Source organism: Tupaia chinensis, unplaced genomic scaffold (genome assembly GCF_000334495.1).
Source record: "Tupaia chinensis unplaced genomic scaffold, TupChi_1.0 Scaffold000561_1, whole genome shotgun sequence".
NCBI lineage: Eukaryota > Metazoa > Chordata > Mammalia > Scandentia > Tupaiidae > Tupaia > Tupaia belangeri.
The window spans coordinates 2,367,785-2,390,389 of NW_006160074.1; the positions used below are offsets into that span (position 1 = coordinate 2,367,785).

Genomic DNA, 22,605 nt, shown 5'->3' on the forward strand with positions numbered 1-22,605 from the left:
CCGAGCGTCGACCCGCAGTCGACTACATGGGAGTCTAGCAACATAGCCATTATGCCAACTACTGGTCCCATCTTTTTTTTTTTTAAGAATTACTTTATTTAAATTTATTTAATATTATTACTATTTTCCAGTTTGATCAGAGAGAGAGAGAGAGAAAGAGGGAAAGTGAGAAAGAAAGTAAGCCACCAAGTATGGAACTCGAACTGCAGCTGGCCATGTGAGAGTCCAATGTCTTTAACCACCATGCCACCTGCTGGCCCCCTTCCTCCATTCTTATCATGATCACCTGTGACTCCCATCTGTAGCTACATCCAACTGTAGTCTCCATCCTCATGTCTTTGATAGATCGTTATTATTTGACCCAGTTGATCATTCCTTCCTTCTTGAAACCTGTTCTTGATTCCCAGAATGCCCATCCTTTCTTAATTCCCCTCCTAATCTCTCTGGTCATTCTGGGTTTTTTTGGTGATGAGTCCTCTTCATCTCTAAGACACTGCTCCAGGGCTCAGTCTTAGACCATTTCCCCGTAGGTGATCTCACCCAATCTCAAGACTATAAAGACCTATACGTTGGTAATTACCAACATTTTACCTCTAGACCAGATCTTTTCCTTGAATTCCAAAGTATTATACCCACTGCTCACTTAACACCTGTGGAATAGATATCTCAAACTCAAGTCTGAAACTAAGTTCCTGACTACCTATTTCCAATTTCCACATCAATAAAGGGAAACTTCATCCCTCTAAGCAAAAGATTCTTAGCCGTCACAGACTCTTTCTCCCCCATACCCTATATCCAACAGCTAACCATGTTGCCTCTACCTTCAAAACTTTCCTACTGTGACCACATCTCTCAACTTCACTACAGCCGCCTTGGTCGAGTCCTCATCATCCTCTCGCCTGATTATTGCAGTAGCCTCCTAACTGGCCCCTCTGCTTCTATCCTGGCCCAGCTACAGTCTATTCTCTCAACAGCCAGAGTGATCTTTTAAAACTCCAAGGCAGATTTTATTATTCCTCACGTCAGAATCCTCTAATGGCTCCCCACCACACCCTGAGAAAAGGATGAAGTTCTTTAATGGCCCGTGAGGCATGAGAGACCCCAGCCTCTGCTACGTGCAGCCTGCCCACCTCCCCGCTGCTCACCCTGCCCCTGCTACACCAGCCTCTTCTCACTCCAAGCAAGTCCCTTTGCCGGGCTCATCTAGATGCTTTTCCCTCTGCTAGAACACTCTCTTCCTCCAAATACTCTCACAGTCCATTCCCTTCAAATGGTTAGGAAATCTACAGTAGTTGCAGCAGTAGAATACTAAAGACTAAAACTATTCAGAATTGTTCACTTCTCCAAATTTTTATTCATGTTATTTCTAATAACAACAATTCCCTTTTACCCTCTAACTATCCAAATCTCAGCCAGACATGAGGGTACAGATAAAGACTCACTGACTAAAAGCGACCGTCCCTAACCATCCTAACTTCCAGGTCTTTTGTATACAAGAGGATTTCAAAAAGTTCATGGAAGTGGATAGCGGGTGTAGTAGTGGATAAGGTACTGGAAGGAATTGGACTCCCACATGGCCAACCACAGTTCAAGTCCCAGACCTGGCAGCTTGCTCTCACACCCCCCCTGTAACCCATCATTTCTCTCTCTTGTCAACTTAATAACAATAATAATAATTGTAATAATAATAAATAAAATTAAGGGGACCAGCAGGTGGCGTGGTGGTTGAGGCGCTGGACACTCCCACATGCCCGGCCACAGTTCAAGTCCTAGACCTGATGGCTTGCTTTTTTGCTTTCCCTCTCTCTCTCGCTCTCTGTGTCTCTCTGGTAAAATTATGAATGAATAAATAAAAAATAAATAATTCTAAAATAAATAAATAAAATAAGTAATCATTTCTTTTTTAAATAAAAAAGCTTATGAGAAATACAAAGTATGAGTTTATTTTGTCACAAAAATTTGAAATCCGTTATACTTTTTCATAATACTTACATATTTCCACAAACTTTCTGAGGACCCTTCACATCCCCATACTGCCTCACGCTGTAAAACCTGTATGACTTAGCTCTTGAATTAGACCACACACAGACAAAAAAGTAGAGTAGAAATAATGTCTGAAAGTTTCCAATTGTAAATCAGGACCATGAATAAAATCTCAAAAACTTTATACTCACAGATCATATCTTTAAGTCTTCTAAATTCATTGTATCTGATTTGGAGCCCAGAAATCTGCTTTATTATTTTTTTAAGTACCCTCATGAGATTCTGGTGGGCAGCCTGGGTTAGGGACCACTTCCCACCTTACAGTTCTCTATTTCCTTAGGTGCCTAGGAAAGCAGGCCCTCAAATGGCTTAAAACTAGAATGCATGCCTCACAGTACCAGATCTGCATTTGCATTTCCGAGGGGTACAGAGGTCCGGGAAGTCTAGATGACGAGCAGAACTCTACAAAGACAGCCCAGCCTGGCTGCACAGTGGCAAACGGAACTGTAGCTCTGGGAACCACACAGTCAACTGCAGGTCTGACCCCAGGATGGCATGAAAACACGCAGGGCACATGCACGTGTGCCCAGGATCCTGAGAACTAGAGAACCAGGGAGCAGCGATCACAGAAAGAGGATGAGAGTGAGGTAAGGCCCTGCCCGGACTGCCTCTCTCTCTTTCAGTCCCTTTCTTTATGCTTTAGTATGCTACACTACCATGAATAGGATAAATCAACCCAAACAAAAATGTTTAAGGTTTCTGCCAGAGGACACAAGCACATGCCAGAGATACAGAGACAATGAGAGAGAAAGTGAGGAGTCGCCCCCAGGGGGATGGCCATGCTGCAGTCCCTTCTCCTCCACTCTCCATTCAGGATTTTGGGCACACAAACACACAGGCCCAACGTGATTTTCAAATCGCCAGGTCCAGGACTTGAGCCAGGGTTGGCCATGTGGGAGTCCAGTGTCTTCACTACCATACCACCTACTGGCACCAACTTTTTCTTTTAATGTACAAAGATAACTAGAGGCAAACTCAGTCTAAAATCCAGATTTAATTGTCTCCATCAAGGAATCCCTCAGTTTGATTGTATATAAACAAAGTAATAAAAATCCACAATTTGGGGCCAACAGGTGGCATGGTGGTTGGGCTGCTGAACTCCCACATGGCTGACTGCAATTCAAGTCCTGGACCTGGTGGCTTGCTTTCCCACTTTCTTTCTTTCTCTCTCTCTCTCTCTCACTCTCTCTCTAGTCAAGTTAAAAATAATAAATAAAATTAAATAATTTTTTAAATCCACAATTCACAGACAAATGCAGTGAACAGTGACTCTCTAATACTTGACTAGTGATTACAGTGTCCAAGGTCTAAAACAGTGTATACTAACTTCTATGTGCTCAAAACACGTGAGCCATAGTAGCTGACGAAAGACTAAGGCCACAGTAACCATGGAAGGCTTCTAGGAAAAAATATTACTAAGCCCTTTAATGATATGTACAAAAACTGTTAAAATCGTTTATTTTGTGGTTAAGAAGCAGTAGCAAAAATAAAAAAGAAATCCACTTCAGCTATAAAGTACAAAAATCCTTACTCACAAGCTTCGACATTTCACAAAGCTGTAAATGTTTTGAGTCTAATCATAACGAAAACTTCTTAATTACAGATCAGACTTACTAAATCACTCCATGTCCCAAGACAACACAAACTCTTATCTTAATAATCAGTTAACCTCACCACCAAAACTCTTGCCATCAACAACAACAAAATGACTCGGTATCTAGAAGGCATTAGAAAAGAGTGTGGGCTTATCTGGGTGTACAGGGACTTAAGCAAGTGCCTCCTATTAACACTAATGGGAGTTCTGGGTGTAAACCTTGGGCACTGAGGAGGAGGATGAATGCCCAGCCCTGCATCTGTGAAACCCTTTCCACCGCACTAACTGCAACTACTGGGAGTTGCACTCTTAGAAAATGGGGCAACAGACCCAAATTCCTACGTCTCTAAAGCACAAAGATCATTCAAAGCGAAGTCACTAAGGAAGGTCACTGGTAAACACCAAACTTTAAAAATAGACAAGAACTAAACTGAAAACAATGAACGCACTAAAGACATTTTACAAAATAGCATCAACCTGCATAGAAGAAACTGGTAAATGGCTAGAGATAAAATATCTCACAAAAATTAATTTAGGAGGCTTAAAACAATCAGCTTCGGAAATTTAACCCAACCACCACCAGAGCTTAACCAAAGCAACGCACACACAGAACAGAACAAAAACCCCTCCCTGACAGAGCCTTGCGTCCACTACAACCCTTGCTTTTGGACACAGAAGAAAACTACTGGACTGACAGCCAATAATCACCAGAGAAATGGGTAATGATCTCGAGCTGCCCATGTCGACCACCAAAACTAACTACGTGAAAAGTACAGCACCTTGTGCCCTGTCCAGCCCCGCTCTCAGCACAGCACTGCCGTGCTCGCCCGGCAGGAGCGAGAGAAGGAGCATTTCAGGCGAGAAAACTTGGTGAGACACACACATGCCCCAAACGCAACACAAACACACGGGGACGCATCCTCTGTCACCTGAAGGGGCTTTGCTGGAGGCCTGGAGAACTCAGAGTAGGCCGTGCTGAAGAAGTGAGTAAAAAGCCAAGGTTTATTCCAAACTCACGTTTCAAAGGCAAAAAGAACATTTATTTCAGTTAAAAGGCTTTGGCAATAATCCATTTTTTTAAAAGCAAAGAGAAATTAAGATCTCCCTGGTTCCATGCTCAAAAAAAAAAAAAAAAAAAAACTAGAACCTTTTCTGACTACACAGGTTTAGTTTTGCAACACAAATAAAAAAAAAAACCTGACTGAAGCCCTCGAAACAAAAAACGGTTTCATACAATTCACATTAAAAATACAGTCTACGGAGTCCAACATACTGATTCTTTACAATCATTGCTATCATTAATGAATATTTATCTTTTTATCTGCACTTTGAAATGTCAATGAGAAACGGAAACTCCTCCAATATGCTGGGGGTTTTAACTTTTGAAACAAAAACCGCAAAGAAACAGGAGTCTGAAGCACAAGGCCTCAATCATGCTGATAAGTAAGAGGTTCTAAAACTTGAAAGTGAAAGCAATACAGACCTCAGAAAGAAGTTGTTGCTTGATATAATGTTAGCCTTTAAAACCAAAAATATGTTCTGTTACAGAAGACTGAAATCAGGGCTTCCATTAACCTTGTTTTAAAAAAAAAAAAATCCCATGAGCATGGATTTTTTTCCCCTAAGTCTCTTCATCAGAGCAGCATGGGGTCCCATTAGGCACCCTATTTTACTTCCACCTTATAAATAACGTTAGCTATTCGCTATTTCCATGGAAACCAAGTACAGAGAAACCCACTTAAATGAATACCGGTTAAAGGAATAAGTTTTATTTTAGAAAGGTTTTGCTGCTCTAGATGAACTCTACTGGGGAATACTACAAAGTCTTCTTAAGTATAATTTTAAAAATATATCTTTGGTGTAGAGGGAGCTTATTAAAGGTACTGTTAAATAAGCACACTCCGTGCGCTAAACTAAATATGCCAAACAACTCGTAACATTAAAGATACAGCTTTCAATGCGCTGCGTAGGGGTACAGATGCACAACTTGCCCGACTACGATTCCCCGAGCACTGTGGGGAGATACTTACCCCTGTGGGTCTAATTTAAACTAATAAAACCAAGAAATTCAGAAATAAGGCTACCGTCACCTTGCAGTGACGAATAATGAACAGGTCCCATGTACGATTCCAAGCACACGTACAATTTACTACTTCAAAGAGGAGCGAATGAGGAAGCAAATGACTTAAGTTCTTAATCACAGTTACCAGGTCTAAGGCGAGCAGGTTGCCAAAATTTCCTCCCCACCAAACTATTTTACAAGTTATAACACGTAGTCTTAAAACATACACCTGGGTTAAACAGGAACAGAAATGCTCAAGGAGGAAAAGCAGAACGTGAGTCAATGATTTGCCCTCTACAGTGTCTTACATATGCTGGAAATGACCACTACTGGGGACCCATACGAAGTTTCAGACAGGCAAGTGTACGTTAAAGAAGATGCAGCTCATGACAACGGTAAATTCAAAACCAAGAATCTTAGAATTTCTAGAGACAGGATAAGAAAAACTAAAATCTTTCTAGTAGATGTGTTCTTCATTAAATTAGCAGCAGCTCAGACATCTTCCATCAGTTATAAGACAAATAAAAACAGTATTACCTTAAAAGAGATTACCAGTATTAAATTTACAATATATGAAGACAGTTAACATTCTCAAACACACTTTTCCTTTGAGTATATCAATGTATCTCTTTGTACCTTGTGTTTTGGAACCATAAAATTACTTTCTTGGTACCTTCTACATATTACAGCAAATGCTGATTAACTATTAAAGTTGGATAATAAGTACTCAAGGTTTATTACATTCATTCCACAATAAGAAGCTTTGTTTTTGTGTTTATTTTATTTTAATTTGATCAGAGAGGGAGAGAGTGTGTGTGAGAGAGAAAGAGAGGAAGAGTGAGAGATTGAGAGAGAAAGTAAGCCACCAGGTCCAGGACTTGAACCGTGGTGGGCCATGTGAGAGTCCACCACGCCACCTGCTGACTCCAGTAAGAAGTTTTTTAAATCCTATGAAGCTAACGCTCTTGACTCTCTGTATAATTAACTAATGGATAAAATACCTGGTATAGATCCTAGAAGCTACTGAATTTAAACGCAACATAGCCATTAACTTAACACATGGCCACTATTAATTTCCAAGTTTTACTTTTCTTCCCAAACAATTCAGTTTATTCAAAACCACTGGGAGAAATCTGGAAAGGAAAAAAATCTGTTTTGTAACTATCAACTAATGAAATGTGAAAGATCAACATAATGACAAGGCATTACAGTCTTTTTTAATTATTATTTTACAAATTAAAGAAATAAATGGTGGTCCTCTCTATTAACGGAGGAGAATCAACAACACCAAAATTCCCATTTTCTTTTTTTTACATTTTATTTATTTATTCATTTATTTTAATTTGACCAGAGAGAGAGACAGAGAGAGAGTGGGAAAGCAAGCCACCAGGTCCGGGACTCGAACTGTGGTCAGCCCTATGGGAGTGTCCAGCATCTTAACCACCACACCACCTGTTGGTCCCATTAGGTCCAAGGACTACAGAGAACAATCTAATATATTAATCAATGCCTGTCTTAGTTAACGAGATTGCCTCTTCCTCAACTATGCCTTTATCTGACCCCGGACCAGAAAATAAAGCAACTTTGGAGGTTAAAAACCGAAACGGACTTCTATTATGCTCTCCTTTAGTGCAGACATGTCTCACAGATACTGTTACCTCCCAAATGGTTTTTAGCTCTCTGCTATCCAAATGTCGATGAAGGACCCAAAACAGAGGTGCCCACAAACTCTTAAAGTTTTAAGGGTTTAATAATAGTTCTCCCTGATTAAAAACTGATCATTACAATGTTCTGTTTGTTTTTAAAAGAAATAGAAGTAAAATGGTGGTGGCCTTGGAGAAGGGATGAGCAGCAGCAGGGGTGGTATGTGAGAAGAGACGGCAGACAAGCCAGCAGAGAGGGGAGGAGAGGACAGGCCACGGAAGGAGCGTGGGCCACCAAGGGCAGCAGCAGCCCTCCCAGGAGCCCATGCACCACCGCTGGACAAGGTCCTGCCGCCAAACTGGCGCCCACCTCTGCTGTGAGCAGCACAGCCTTCTGTAAATTCAGCGGCGACACACTGATTTTCAAAATTGCTTCTTCCAACAGCCCTCAAGACACTTGTGGAGTTAATTCTAACCTGCATATTTATTAAAATGAAAAACACCTCTAAACTTTCTGTGAGTCCACTCAACCAAATGAAGCGACTTTTACAGATCCTGCATACAGCTGAAGAGAACTTAATACTGTACAGATGCTATGTAAATTTAAAACTACAAAGCTATACTTACTGGCCACTCTATTTATTATAAAGAAACATTACAATATTTTAATAGAAGGAAAACGATACTGCCTGCTATAAAATTGCTTAATTTTAAAAATATTTGTGGACCAAAAGTACAGCACTTTGTCAAAGCAGACTGGGTGGAATTTCTGCTCAGCAGAAACAATGTTTTAGGAACATGGACAAAATAAAATTTAGTAAATACATCTATTCCCCTACCAGGCCTTTATCAAATGGTACAGTTGGGTAAGTGAGAACAAAAAAGTTAATGGAAGCTATTATGCTGCTTTAACTCAAATGCTTGCTCGTGGTAACATACCAGACTCGGGATGTTTGGGTAAGCTATTACAAATACATGTGTTGAATTCCAGAAAGGAAAAAAGAAAATACATAAATCAAAGATTGAAAAGTTCCAGGTCTAAATCAATGGCGAATAAATAAAATTCATTCTATTTCACACTAGATGATCTCTCTCCTTCCTCCAATGACTGGTTTCACTTATAAAATACATAGGAAGAGATACAGACTGACGGATGGAGAGAGATGAGAGAGAAATACACACACGCCTTAACTATTAAAAACTCAGTTTCTTATCCTAAAACCCCAACTGTCAGACCACTGTGGCTTCTCTCTCTCTTTTTTTTTTTTTAGGAGAGATTTTTGCTATAAGGGTGCATATGCTTGCTGGAAAGACAGAGAGACAGAAAGTGAGAAATCATCCCCCAGGGGAGACGGGCACACGGCAATCCCTTCTCCTCCATTCTCCTCTCACTGGGTGCGGGACTCAAACCATGATTGACTACGTGGGAGTTCAGCCATGTAACCATCATGCCATCTGCTGGTCCCACTGTGGCTCCTCTTATAACCGATGGGTTCTGAATCATGTTCCCAAGCCATTTGTAAGTTCGACATAGGTAGCTTATGGCAAATAAAGAAAATAACAATTACCATAAGAAAAGATCAGGCACCAGATGAAATGTCACAAAGGCAAAATGCCCCGAGTCAGAAAAAATTGCCATCTTTGCTAGAGCGCATCTGTGTGTTACCTTCCTATCTCCAGGGTCTTCGATTGTTTCCACTAGTTATTAGGCCCAAGCAGGAATTCTCCAGGTTAACCACATATAATCAGACCTGGTGGGCTACCAACTGGTGAGAATTCTACAACCTTTCATCCCTGCTGAGGTGCTAGAGGACTGCTGTACTATCGGCATCCAGGGGCTGGTCTCGTCAGTTACGGGAGGTGGGGGGAAAGTGCATTATTAAGTATTTTAATAAATATAAAGTACCTTAATATATATATATATATATATATATATACACAATATATTGAGAGGTTTTTGGCTTAGGGTGTGTGTGCTCGCCAGGGGTTGGGTGGAGGAGACAGACAGACAGACACAGAGAGAGGGATAGTGAGAAATCATCTCCCAGGGAGTATATCCACACCACAATCCCTTCTCCTCCATTCTCCTCTTGGGATCTTGGGCACACATGTCCTAGTGTGATTTTCAAGTCACCAAGTCCTGGACTCAAACCATGGTCAGCCATGTGTAAGTCCAGTGACATAACCACTATGCTATCTCCTGGTTCCACCTTAAAATATTTTTAAGGCTCTGTGAAACTGATATATTCTGGCCCAGCCGCAGAGGTACAGTGGTAGTGCAATGCCCTGCAATGCAGAAAGTCATTCTGGAAGATCAGGGTTCAGTTTCCGGGTCAACCGTATATCCCTGGGTGCAGGTGTGGGCATGCACACAAGTGTCTGTGATCCTGGCTGGCAAGGAAAGGCTGAGGAGAGGTTCGTGGTGTGAGGCCCTGTGGAGGGTGCTTATCTTTGTCTCTCATGAGAGAAACAGAAGCTTTTCAAAACTGGCATATTCCTATTTATTTTAGTTTAACTGAGTTTAGTTTTTGTTGTAGGGCACATGCATTCACCAGAAAGAAACAGAGAAAGAGAGAGAAGGAAAGTGAGAAAGCACCCAGGGCAGATGGCCATGCCACAATCCCTTCTCTAGTCTCCTTGGGACTTGGGGCACACATGTACATGCGCCCTGCCTGACTTGCAAGCGGCCTGGTCCAGGACTCGAACTGCACACTCAACCACATGGGATCCAGCACCTTAACCTTCATACCACCTGCTGACCTTCCCATTTATTTTCTATTTCTCCCAGAGGTATTCACAAATAAGAACTCATTAGATACACTTTTATCATCCATACCTTGTTTCGCCATAGCATTTGGGGGGTGGGGAGGGCAACTACTTCCATGAGACTGTAGCAATAGCAATAATGATAATAATACTAGCAGCTGTTGTTTATTGCATGTCTGAAGAGTTGCTCATTTTATCTTCACATGAACCTAGGAGGTTGGTGTTTTCATCCCTCTCTGAGATGAACGTGAAGTGACCAGCACAGAGACGGTATGTAGCGTGCACATGCGGCAGCTTTACTGAAGGGAGCAAGGAGAGTGAGCCCAAGGAAAGGTGCTCAGCTGGAGTTCTAAGAGGGCCATGCTGATGTTCCAACCAAAGCGGCAGACCCTCCAGCTCAAGCTCTTTCCCCAACATACAATATGTGCCTTGTGTATTTTTTTGAAGAATTACTTTATTATTATTATTTTAACTTGTTATAGGGCACGTGCTTTCACCAGCGAGAGACAGAGAGAGAGAGAGAGAGAGAAAGTGAGAAAGCAAGCCACCAAGGGCCAGGACTTGAACCACAGTCGGTCACGTGGGGGGAGTCTAGTGCCTCAATCACCACGCCACCTGCTGGTCGTCTGCCTTGTGCATTTAGGACTTACTACACGCTGGGCACTTGTACCCATCATCTGTCCTTTGACACGTTTATTCTTCATAACCTCAGAAGATAGGCACTAGTATTTATTCCCATTTTACAGGGAGAAACTGAGGCACAGGACAGAGGACAAAGTGATGTAACCGAGTTCACAAAGCTCACACACCGCAAGGCTAGGAAGGTGGGCCTGGCAAACGCTCTCTGGGGGCAAGAATCTTCACTACCCTGCTCTACCACCGTGCTAAAAACCTCTTCACCCAAATCACGTAAAAACAAACATTTAACCTTTTCACCAAATGACTAAACTGTAAGCTTGGATGAATTGAGAGAAAACTGCTGGTGCTTTCCTGAGCATGTGCGCCAGGCTTCTGTACAGCACACAGGAGATGCCCCTGCTGATTAGGTCCCTGCACTGCTCGGGAAGTGGCACACTGTAAATCTGGCTAAGAACCCCAGCCCACCTCTCCACACTCAGACCCACGCGGACCACGCACTACCAAGAAACAGGCGATTCAGAGATGTCCCAGTGCGATCTTCCATAAAATGAATGTCACTCCAGAAATATCCAAGTGTGTATATACCTTTCCATCACCCCTTGCTCTCCCCAAACACCATAAAAAAAATCACAAAAGGAATGAATGAGTCTGAGCTACTTAAAAATCATAACAAATGTCCAATGATAACTATAAATTTAAATGAGAAAAAAATAAATGCAAAATTCTCATAATTTTGTAACTTGTCCAAATTGCACATTTAAAAAGCACTAGGCCTCTTTGACAGACTCAATTCTTAGACTACTTTCTTATCAGAAATGTGCCTTGAAGGGTGCAGAGAAAACTCAGTTTTGGCCTCAGATTCTGAATGTTTTGATACGCATATTTAAAATAAAAACCATTACTGTTACAAGTTACTGGGCTAATTTTTACACTGATGTCTACTAACATGACGATGTATTTAATTGCACATATAAAAATATTAAGCAGGTATATAACATTTGTATATTAACATGTAATGCAACACAGAAAATAAACAGAAAGCACAGGACTGGACGGGGAGGTACCGCGAACTTGACACAATGAAAACAGGAACTACTGCGGCTCCCTCCATTGACATCGTAAAGTTGCCACATTTTCTGGGCTCTCTTTTGAATTAATGTGGCATCTGTTCCAAGTACAGCATGCTAACATTTTACTAAAAGATATTTTCATTCTACATTTGTATCTGGTTTGCTTTCTATTTGAACTCCAGTTTTATTTCAGTGGTCATTATTTCTTTATACCAAGTTGTCAATTTGTCATTCCTAATCTATCTCCCCTGAGCACAGAAAGGGTGGGGAGGAAGCACCAGCTTAAAACCCTCCAACAGCAATAATTACAATATGCTTTGCATATAGATTAAATAAAGAAAATAAACAGCACAAAGATTTTCGTAGGCTTTTTAGTATCAAGTCCTGATAAGTTAACGGCATCTGTTCCTTTCAGGAAAAGAATTCTGCTCTGAGGTGTGGGGGTTGGGGGAGAAGTAAACAAATACTAAGTAGAATCATTCAAGTCACAAAGTTTGAAATGATAATTCCAATAATTTGTGCAGATCCAACTCTATTAAGTGATAACTGCTTTTCTAAGACATCCTCAAAAATGCTGCAGCAACAAGCCAAACACGACCACTTGTACTTAACATGCATGCTGCATACTCCACAGTGTTACGTCATATCAGGCACAGAGAAGACGCTTACCAAGCTATCCTGCGTTCTGTAAACTGCCTAACAACAACAGAAGAGGCACTGCCATCTCGGTGGGAGTGGGAGCTAGCAGGGTGGGCAGCCTCTTCCCTTTGGTCAACTCTGAAAACACAAATAAGGCTTCTATTTCTGTCTTTCAAGCTCACCTCTCTCAAGGCCTTTACTCTCAATCTTTCAGCCTTTCACAGAATGAAAGCATGTTTCTTTAAAATTAAAAAAGCTGCAAAAGATCACTCCAAGTTAAAAGCCCCACACCTTTTTACCAACTGTCCTCCAGCTGTCCCCATGGCTGCCTCTTCTGCAGGAAGAAGGATGGCCATCCACAGCTCCAGGTGGGTGTGTGCAACCCTGAGCAAGGAAGCCAGGGGAAGACATGATCTAACTTACATTTAAAATCACATCCTTTTAACATCTCCACTTTCTTTCATGTTTGATAACATACAAAATATACTAGTTCAGACTATTATACATCTATTGCTGGCCATAATCTTTAGAAGTTTGGCGACTATGCATCGGTCAAGATGACTGAGGCTAAAATTAAAAAGTTAGGAAAATTAGGCTCTGCCATTAACTTACTCAAATTCTTGTTTCTGCCTCAGTTTCACCATCCACGACAGTAAGTGAACCCTACTCTCTAGCACATGGTCTGAACCACTCAAAATGAAAAGCACATTTATACATGCTCCCAATGAAAAATACTCTTGACTTGTTAAAACACTGGCTAGATTACAGTTTAAATAAACTGCGACATCCTATCAGATCCAATTCCCAGAATGTAAGGCAAGGCTTCAGCACTTCACTAAATGTGGGTCTGAAGAACATAAAGCACTTTAGATGTATACTTTAGGATTAGAAAAGCTTTTTAAAACACTTCTATAATGAGGGCCAGCCAGTGGAGTGATGGTTAAGGCAGCTGGATCCCACATGGCCAAATGCGCCATTTAAGTCCATAACCCAATAACTTGAAAAATACGCTGGTCACATACGTGTGCGTGCCCAAAATCCTGAGAAGAGAAGGAATTGTGGCATGGCCATCTTCCTTGGGGGTTGCCTTCTCACTTCTTCTCTCTTTCTCCGTCTTTCTCAGGCAAGCGCATGTACTCTCTAGCAAATTACGAAGCAAAAAAGAAAAAAATACCTATAATAAAAAACTTTATTACCCATATAATAAAATGTTTAATTTAAAAATTACAAAGGTGAATTACAACTAATAACCTTAGCAACAAGTTAAAACTCTCAAAGCCAGAATCAAAATAGTATATATTTTCTTCTTTCATATAATGTCAAGAAAATGAATAGCACTCGAATAATTTACCTTTTTTCCCCTGATTTTTATTTAAAAAATAATGATGATTAGTATAGCACTTGGTAGCAGTTGACTAGATATGTAAGTGATGGGAGTGAGCCAACACTACTCACATGAAGATGCAAAGCCCTGCACTAATTCCCACGCAGGGTATCTTTTTAAAAATCGTATTTATTCATTCATTTATTTTAATTTGACCAGAGAGAGGACCAGTGAGAAAGACAGAGAGAGAGAGAGAGAGAGGAAGTGAGAAAGCAAGCCACCAGGTCCAGGACTCGAACCAAGGCCGGCCATGTGGGAGTGTCCAGCGCCTTAACCACCATGTTACTTGCTGGTCCCATGCAGGGTATTTTTATGTAGATTAAATGTTACTCATCTTAGCTCTATTAACTAAAATATTACAAGTACTATATTGAGTTTTAAAATCCTTATTTGTAAATATTGAATGAATGGTTCCTAACAACTAAGACAATCACCCGTTCAAGAAAAAAAAAAAAGTAACCTGAAAACACAATTGCTCTCATAAGTAGCTACCAGAATAAAGTTGAAGAATGACTGAGCTGTCTGACAAGTCATGATGCACCTTTTTTTTGAGAGAGAGAGATGTATTTCTACAGGCTACGTATGCTTGCCAGAGAGTGAAAAATCACCACCCCCCCCCCGGGGGGATGGACATGCCACAATCCTTCTCCTCCATTCTCCTCTCAGGACTTGGAGTATACACACATACGCGCCCAATATGAGTTTTAAGCCACTAGGTCTGAGACTTTAACCAGTCGACCACGTGGGAGTCCAGCGACATAACCATTATACCATCTGCTATTCCCAATTGTGACGCATTTTTGCATAGAAACACATAGGACAATGCTTCATGACTCTTCCAATGACCCAGTAATTCTGAAATGATTTGCCTGGGCAGGACAGAAAACGATACCATCACTTTAAGTTGCAAACTTTCTCTTTTGAGACAGTCTCTCTAAGTCACTCAGGTTGGCCTAGAACTCACCATCCTCTGCCTCAGTCTCCCAATTGGCTGGGATTCTCAGTATACACCACCATGCTTAGTTTGGTAAACTTTTTTAAATTTAAAAAATAACAATGATCACTAAAGCATGAGGTGCAAATACAAACTTCAAATGTGTTCACCCATGGGTAACAATTAGTCTAGGGCGCAAGGTTTATAAGCTTAATGTATAAATGTTACCCATCTCTCTTCCCCCAACCTCACTCCAACTTCCCACATGAGCCCTAGCTTCAAAAACAAGCAAATTTTGTTTTGTTTTGTTTATAGTTGTTGCTATAAGGTGTGTGCATTCGCTAGAGAGAGACAGAGACAGAGAGGGAAGATGAAAAATTACCCCCACCCCAGGAGGAAGCCAGGCTGCAATCCCTTCTCCTCCAGTCTCCCCTCAGGGTTTGGGGGACGTACACACAGGCGCCCAGTGTAAGTTTTTTTTTTTTAAGAGATTTTTGCTATAGGGAATGTGAGCTTGCTGGAGACATAGAAAGAGACAGAGACAGAAAGCAAAATATCACCCCCAGGGGAGAGGGCTACATGACAATCCCTTCTCCTCCATTCTCCTCTTGGGATCTTGGGCACGCACACATGCACCCAGAATGAGTTTTAAGCCACCGGGTCTGGGATTTGAACCATGGTCAACTGCATGGGAATCCAGTGATGTAACCATTACGCCATCTGCTAGTCCCCCAGCTTGAGTTTTAAGTCCCCGGCTCCAGGACTCAAATTGCAGTAGACTACGTGGGAGTCCAGTGATGTAACCATTATGCCACCTGCTGGTCCCAAATTCTACATATTTTTAAATGTATATTTTATATATACACATATATGTAAAATACATATGATATATATAATACATATGTAAATATATACACATATATGTAAAATACATATGATATATATATAATACATATGTAAATATAAAGCTTCAAGAGAAGATGTCAATGGGGTAACTTTAATATTCTCCTTTACACATATCTACATTGCAGGAATGACTTTCATAACTCAAGTGTACTGTTTATATATATATATAGATAGATAGATAGATAGATAGATAGATAGATAGATATTTTTTTTTTGATAGCTTTTTGCTATAGGGCACATGCGCTCGCCAGACAGACATAGAGACAGAAAGCAAGAAATCACCCCCCAGGGGGGATGGCCACGCCGCAATCCCTTCTCTTCCATTCTCCTCTCGGGATCTTAGGTACGCATGCACAAGCGCCCGACATGAGTTTTAAGCCACCGGGTCCAGGACGCGAACTGTGGTCGACTACATGGGAGTCCAGCGACATAGCCATTACGCTAACTGCTGGTTCCTGTTTTTATATTTGTTAAAAGGATTTACCTAACACTCTAAAATGTTGACAGTTACATAAGAACTAATAGCAAATATAAATTATTTACACCTTATAAGATAATGTGTAAAATTACCCATCATTCTAAAGTGTCCAACTTCTAAACTTTAAGAAGTAAATGGAAAGAGGCAGATGGCAGATAGCATGGTGGTTAAGGTGCTAGACTCCCATGTGGCCAACCACACACGGTTCAAGTCCCAAACCTGACAGCCCAAAAATCACAACAAATAAATAGGTAAGTAAATAAATATTTAAAAAATAAATAAATAAATAGATAGGAGATCCCGGTCCATGTGAGGTGCTATGCCAACGGATAGGTGCACGATGATGTACAAAGCGGACACTGCCTCCCATGTCCTCACTTCCATTCTGCTCCAGTGCTTCCATTTCCAAAACAGTCAACCTGACCCAACCAAAATCAACTTAAAACGGTCTCAAAATGATACATCATATTTGTGGTCATACCAGTAGACTGAAAATTTCTTTAATACTTAATTTTAGGTTTTTATGGGAATTACTTAGTTTAGTATAGCCTTAAGGACACACTTAAGAGCAGAGGCTTAAGAATTAGGGGCTGGCAGGTAACCTGGTGGTTAGACGCACGGGAATCCCACATGGCTGACCACAGTGCGAGTTCCAGGTCTGGCAGCTTGCTTTCTCGCTTTCTTTCTCTCTCTGTGTGTCTTGCTCTGATCAACTTGAAAATAACAATAATGATCAATAAAATAAAGGAAATAATTATTTTTTTAGAGATTTTTATTATAGGGTGCATGTGCTCGCCAGAAAGACAGAGAGAGACAAGGAGACAGAAAGTAAGAAATCACCCCCCAGGGGGATGGCCACGCTGCAATCCCTTCTCCTCCATTCTCCTCTCGGGATCTTGGGCACACACGCAGTGGTACCCGGAATGAGTTTAAGTCACCAGTCCAGGACTTGAACCGCAGTCGACTACATGGGAGTCCAGCAACATAGCCATTACGCCAACTGCTGGTCCCTAAAGGAAATAATTCTTAAAGAAAGAAAAAAAAGGAAGAATTGAACTAGGGCCTGAATCTAGATATGTGATCTTGGAGAAACCTCCATGTTCTCACCTATAAAATGAAGGTAAGATAATAAGTCCTTGGAATATAGCTGTGAGGATTAAAATTAAATGAGATTCTATTGTATAAAAAGGCTTGTTTGCACGATACCTAATAAACACACAATAAATCTTAAAATTATTATTATTATTGATAACAACAGATAACCCCAAGTTATCAGAATTATTTACAACTTGTCAAACATTTAAAATGTGTATCTATGTCACTTCTCCAAAAACAAATATATACACACACACACGTATATTTAAAAGCTTATATATTAACACACATATTTTTCAACACGAAAGCCAATGATTGAAACTTTTTGTTCCCATAACACAACAGTACATTTATGATATCTGTATTACAATAGACGCAAATCTATCGATGGGCACTGTCAAGCACTCCGCAGCAACCACACGTCTAAGCACACATCGAGGACGTGTCTGTTGGGGCAGCTGGGAATATGACTGAAAGGCACGCTCTGTGAAGCTGGGTCCACATGGGATGGTCCCATCCTGAAGCCTTCCTGTACACACCACGTGTGTGCACACCCATGACCTAAAAAAGTCCTTTGGGAGCAGGAATACATCCATTAACATGTTGGATTAAAAAAAGAGTTCTCAGGACCAGCAGTTAGAGTAATGGCTATGTCACTGGACTCCCATGTAGTCGACCGCGGTTCGTGTCCCGGACCTGGTGGCTTAAACTCACGCAGGGCACAGTGCGTGCGTACCCAAGATCCCAAGAGGAGAATGAAGAAGGGATTGCGGCGTGGCCATCCCCCCTGGGGTGGGGGGGCGTGATTTCTCACTTTCTGTCTCTGTCTCTGTCTGGCGAGTGCATGCGTGGCGAGGGCGTGCCCCTTATAGCAAAACCCTCTAAAAAAAAAAAAAAAAAGAGTTCTCAGGCCAGCTGGTGGTACAACAGTTAAGGTGGCTGAATCCTACATGACCAACTGTGTGGTTCGAGTCCCAGACCTCGTGGCTTGGAAAACACACTAGGCGCTTGTGCATGTGTGTCCAAAATCCTGAGAGGAGAGTGGAGAAAAGGGATTGCTGCAGGACCACGCTCCATGGGAAGTGCTTTCTCGCCTTCTCTTTCTCTCTGCCTCTCTATGGCAAGAGAATGTGCCTTACAGCAAATTTCTTTTAAAAAGTCCTAGGGCAGGGGACAGATGGTGTAGTGGTTACATCACTGGACTCCCACATGGCTGATCACAGTTCAAGTCCCAGAGCCAGTCGCTTCAAATTCAGGCCAGGTGCATGTGCATGCATGCATGCCCAAGATCCCTGGATGAGCATGGAGAAGGGATTGTGACGTGGCCATCCTCCGGAGATGAGTTCTCACTTTCTCTCTCTTTCTCTCTCTTTCTCTCTCCCGCATGCGCACATGCCCTAAGGCAAAAAGTTCTTCCCCCCCCCAAAAAAATAGGGTTCCTGTATTGGCTTTGTGGCCTGGTGGTTACTACAGTCAGATTCCACATTACTGACCCCATAGTTTGAGTCCCAGACCCAGAGGCTTGAGAAACATGCCAGGCACATGTGTCAGGCATGTATGTGCATGTATGCACCCCAAATCCTGACAGGATGGAGAAGTGGAGAAGAGACTGTGGCTTGCCCATTCATTCCCTTTGGGGGGTGCTTTGTCCCTCTCCACTTTCTCACTCTGGCAAGAGCACACACTCTCTAGCAAAAAAAAAAAAAAAAAACTCAGAGCTGCAATCTTACAGTAAAGGTTGAGTCATAGTACATTTCTCTTACATTAAACAAAGAAGAAAGAAAAAAGAACTTGTCTAACTGGGGGTAGGTGGATCACTAATTTTCTGGTTTGATTCCAACTCATACATTTAAAATTCTGTAATATTAATATTCTCAACGTGACATAAACAAAAATCTAGCCAGTTATTGATGATTAAAAATTAAATTTAGGGCTGGCTCTACAGCACAGCAGTTAAGCACCGTGCAGAAGACAGGGGATCCCACATAGTCAACCAAGGTTCAAGTCCTGGCCTTGGTGGCACACCCGAGATATGAACACATATTCCCAGGATCCTGATAAGATGGAGAGTAAGAGGAAAAAGGACTGTGCTGTGACCAGGCCCCCCCGGAACATGCTTACTCTCTTTCTTGTCCTCTGGCATAATGAAGAAAAAATAATAATTCAACTTATATATACTAATTTAGTCTATAAAGTACATTCTTAAGTATCATCTCACCTAATCTTTTTAACTACCTAGTGAAGTAGTTTCTTCTCACTATCCCCCAAGCAAGGCTGTAGTTTCCCAAGGGTGTACAAGTTTCCAGGAGCAAACAGCTAAGTGACAGGATTGGACTTGAGGCCAAGTCTTCCAGTGTCACCATGACAGTTGCATTTGCACTGGCCGGGGCATCTCATGAGGAAGACAGAAAACCAGCCAACGCTTCAGGAATATGCATGGTAACCAGGTTTCCTCTTATTTCCTATCCTTAATATTACTATTTCGGTTTAATTTGCCAGAGGGTGAGTACACTAGCCAGAGAGAGAAAGAGAGAGAGCAAGGGAGAGCAAGAAAGCAGCCCCTGTGGGACATAGTCACATCGCAGTCCCTTCTCCTTCACCCCTCCCTCCAGGATTTCGGGCACGCACGCACACCTTCTCAATCTGCTGGGCTGTAGGCAGGCGACTGTGGGATCCTACTGCCTTAACCACCAAGCCATGGGCTGGCCCTCCCCTCCTTATTTCCAACTTCAGTATTTCAAGAACTCTATGATTATATCTAAAAAAAAAAATGCTGAAAGAAAATTCATTACAACTTGGTATTTCCCTGCACTGACCAATTAATAGAAGGGAAACTTTTTTTTTTCCTCTTTATATTTATCCCTTTGTGTTTAACTTCTTTGTAATGGCAGAATTTATTTCACTTACTATTCAGTCTTGAAAAGAGAAACTGATATAAAATAAGCAATAATGTGGAAGCATATTAAGTAAAACTTTTGACATGTCAATAAAATCTACTTAATGTCTCATATACATACCAACAAATTTCAAATCGCAATTGTGAGGGGGTAAAGTTAGTGTTATTACAGTATGAAGTATAAGTACTTAAATCAATACTCTTAAACACAAAGTTCTCTCAAGGAAACCCAGCAGCCCTGAGCAAGAATATGCCAAGAGCTCCACATAAAACAGAAAGCTGGAAGAGATACTGACCAAGCAGCTAAGACAGACATGTCTTTGATTTCCTGTGTAAGTTCGAACTAAGCCCATATGCATCACAACTTATGCTTACAGTTTCTCAAATCGGTAAAAGGGACCAGCCATGCAAATAAAAATACCCTACGAGTTCAAGAGCCTGAAAGAAGTCGAAGTCCTAAAGACAGAAATAATGTAAAGATAGGATTTTATTAATCTAACACTTAAAGTACAACCGACCCGTAAGCTTGAAACTGCCTTTTCTTTCGGGGGCTGCACAGAGGCCTGCACATCAATCCTGAAACAGCGAGAACTATGTGATAGGTGGGAACGTGCTTCTAAATGCAACGGAATGCTTGTAAGGCTACACGCACAGTGACGCGGCGAGCATGGTACTTAAAGCATCTTATCTACATAATCAGCTAGTTTGGATATTTTACCAGGACCAAGATTATGAACAAAGAGATTTTCATTAGCTTTTGGACTCTGTGAAGTCAACCAAAGGCCTGCAGCAAAGAATACTATCTGGAGAGACAGAACTGAAATCCAGTCAAAATTGCTATTGGCTAGTTGTCTGACTTGGAGCATATATCACTCAGGGACAAACTGAGGTTTAAGGATACTTTAGGGACAGCAAAACATTCTACGGAATTGCCACATTATTACCATAATGCCAAAAAAAAAAAAAAAAAAACTCAAGGTCTTATTAGAACAGCCTGGACTTCTGGTCAAATTATACTATAAAGAGAGGGAAAAATGTGAAGCATGCGATTTGTTTTAATAGCAATCACTACTACTGTTGCTGCTGCTGCTTATTCTAAACATTTGTTGAGCCCCTGTGATGTGCCAAGCACTTGGCTAAGCACTGTTCAAGATTTTAACATCTAATCCCTGTAACACCCCCAATATTAGTTACTAAAGTAAAAGTAGGAGAACCCTTAAATTCATGTTTTACAAATGAAAATAAAAATTATTAAAGAAATCTCACTTCACCTTTCTCTCCACCTTTCAGGCTGCATGTATGAGTATTAAATTTATACTAAAACAACATTTATTTTAGTTAAAGGGTGCTGATATTCAAGATGCTGACAATTATTACAGAAGAACCACAGAACTCTGAACTTAAATACTGGCACCAAAAAAATCCTTCCATCCAACTTTCACTACTGAATAACAGTCTCTACCTTAGAAAAGGGGGAGGTGGCACATGCAGCAGGCCTGATAATAATGCCCACCCCAGCAATCAATGATGCTACAATTATAAAGAGACCTACATCACCATGCGTAAAACATAATTTGCAAGTGCTAAGTCAAGTTGTGACTACATATTTTACATGTAACTCTTACAATGGCTTATAAAAAAACACAAACACACAGTAAACCAAGATAAACTAAAATACTAGGTTGTTTCTGAAGACTCACTTTAGAATTTCAGCAGCATAATAATCATATTAGTAATGACACTTTACTTGGCAGAAAGTTCTTACAGGCTTAAGAAGCTGTGTGTAAAATGGAGTAGACAAGAGGAAAGGGTTACCCGTGCAGTTTAAATCAACTACAGGTCCCAGCATGCACTGCTCTAATCTGAAGTTAAGCAAGAACTGCAATGCATCCTGGGACTTGTAGTAAGTAAGCCAATTCACCCTATCACAGCAAGTTTCAAGACAGTCTGAACTAACTAGCACAATATGACTAGATCTCATCAGCACCTAAGGAAATTTAGCCCTAATTTATTTGTTCTCTCCTCTGGCACACGGTTTCTCTAGCACACACTGGAAAAATTAGAGTTCATATTTAGATAATTTTCTCACTGAGAAAAAACTTACGTAGGATAAGCATATAAAAAAATGCTTAGGAAAAAGATCTGACGTGACAAAAAAATATAATCTTTGAAATAAGTTTTTAAAGTTTAGTCGGATCAGTTATAACAATCTCTATGCCCCCCCCCCAAATGTTTTAACTGTTTTACCAGGTTTCTTTTAAACAGCTATTCAAGATACCTTATAAATATTTTCCTTGAGAAATTCTCACAAGCAAACATTTCCCATACTCTAATACTGTCCACTAGGAAGTCTATCCTTATAGTAATACAGACCAACCACCACAAAAACACAAATACTTCAGTTCTTCTATTGTCAAGTCCTTAGTCAATATTTAAACCCTCTACTCCTCACTCCT

General features: G+C 41.0%; 1 protein-coding gene and 1 non-coding gene across 2 annotated transcripts in view; one reads left to right on the plus strand and one right to left on the minus strand.

The window, feature by feature from the left end:
- The window catches only part of PHF21A (PHD finger protein 21A), a 237,089-nt gene that overhangs the window by 207,737 nt on the left and 6,747 nt on the right, over positions 1-22,605 (minus strand).
- On the plus strand, positions 18,923-19,020 carry LOC114009552 (small nucleolar RNA U109). Its single transcript, XR_003550952.1, has one exon. It is a non-coding gene; the product is annotated as a small nucleolar RNA U109 (small nucleolar RNA).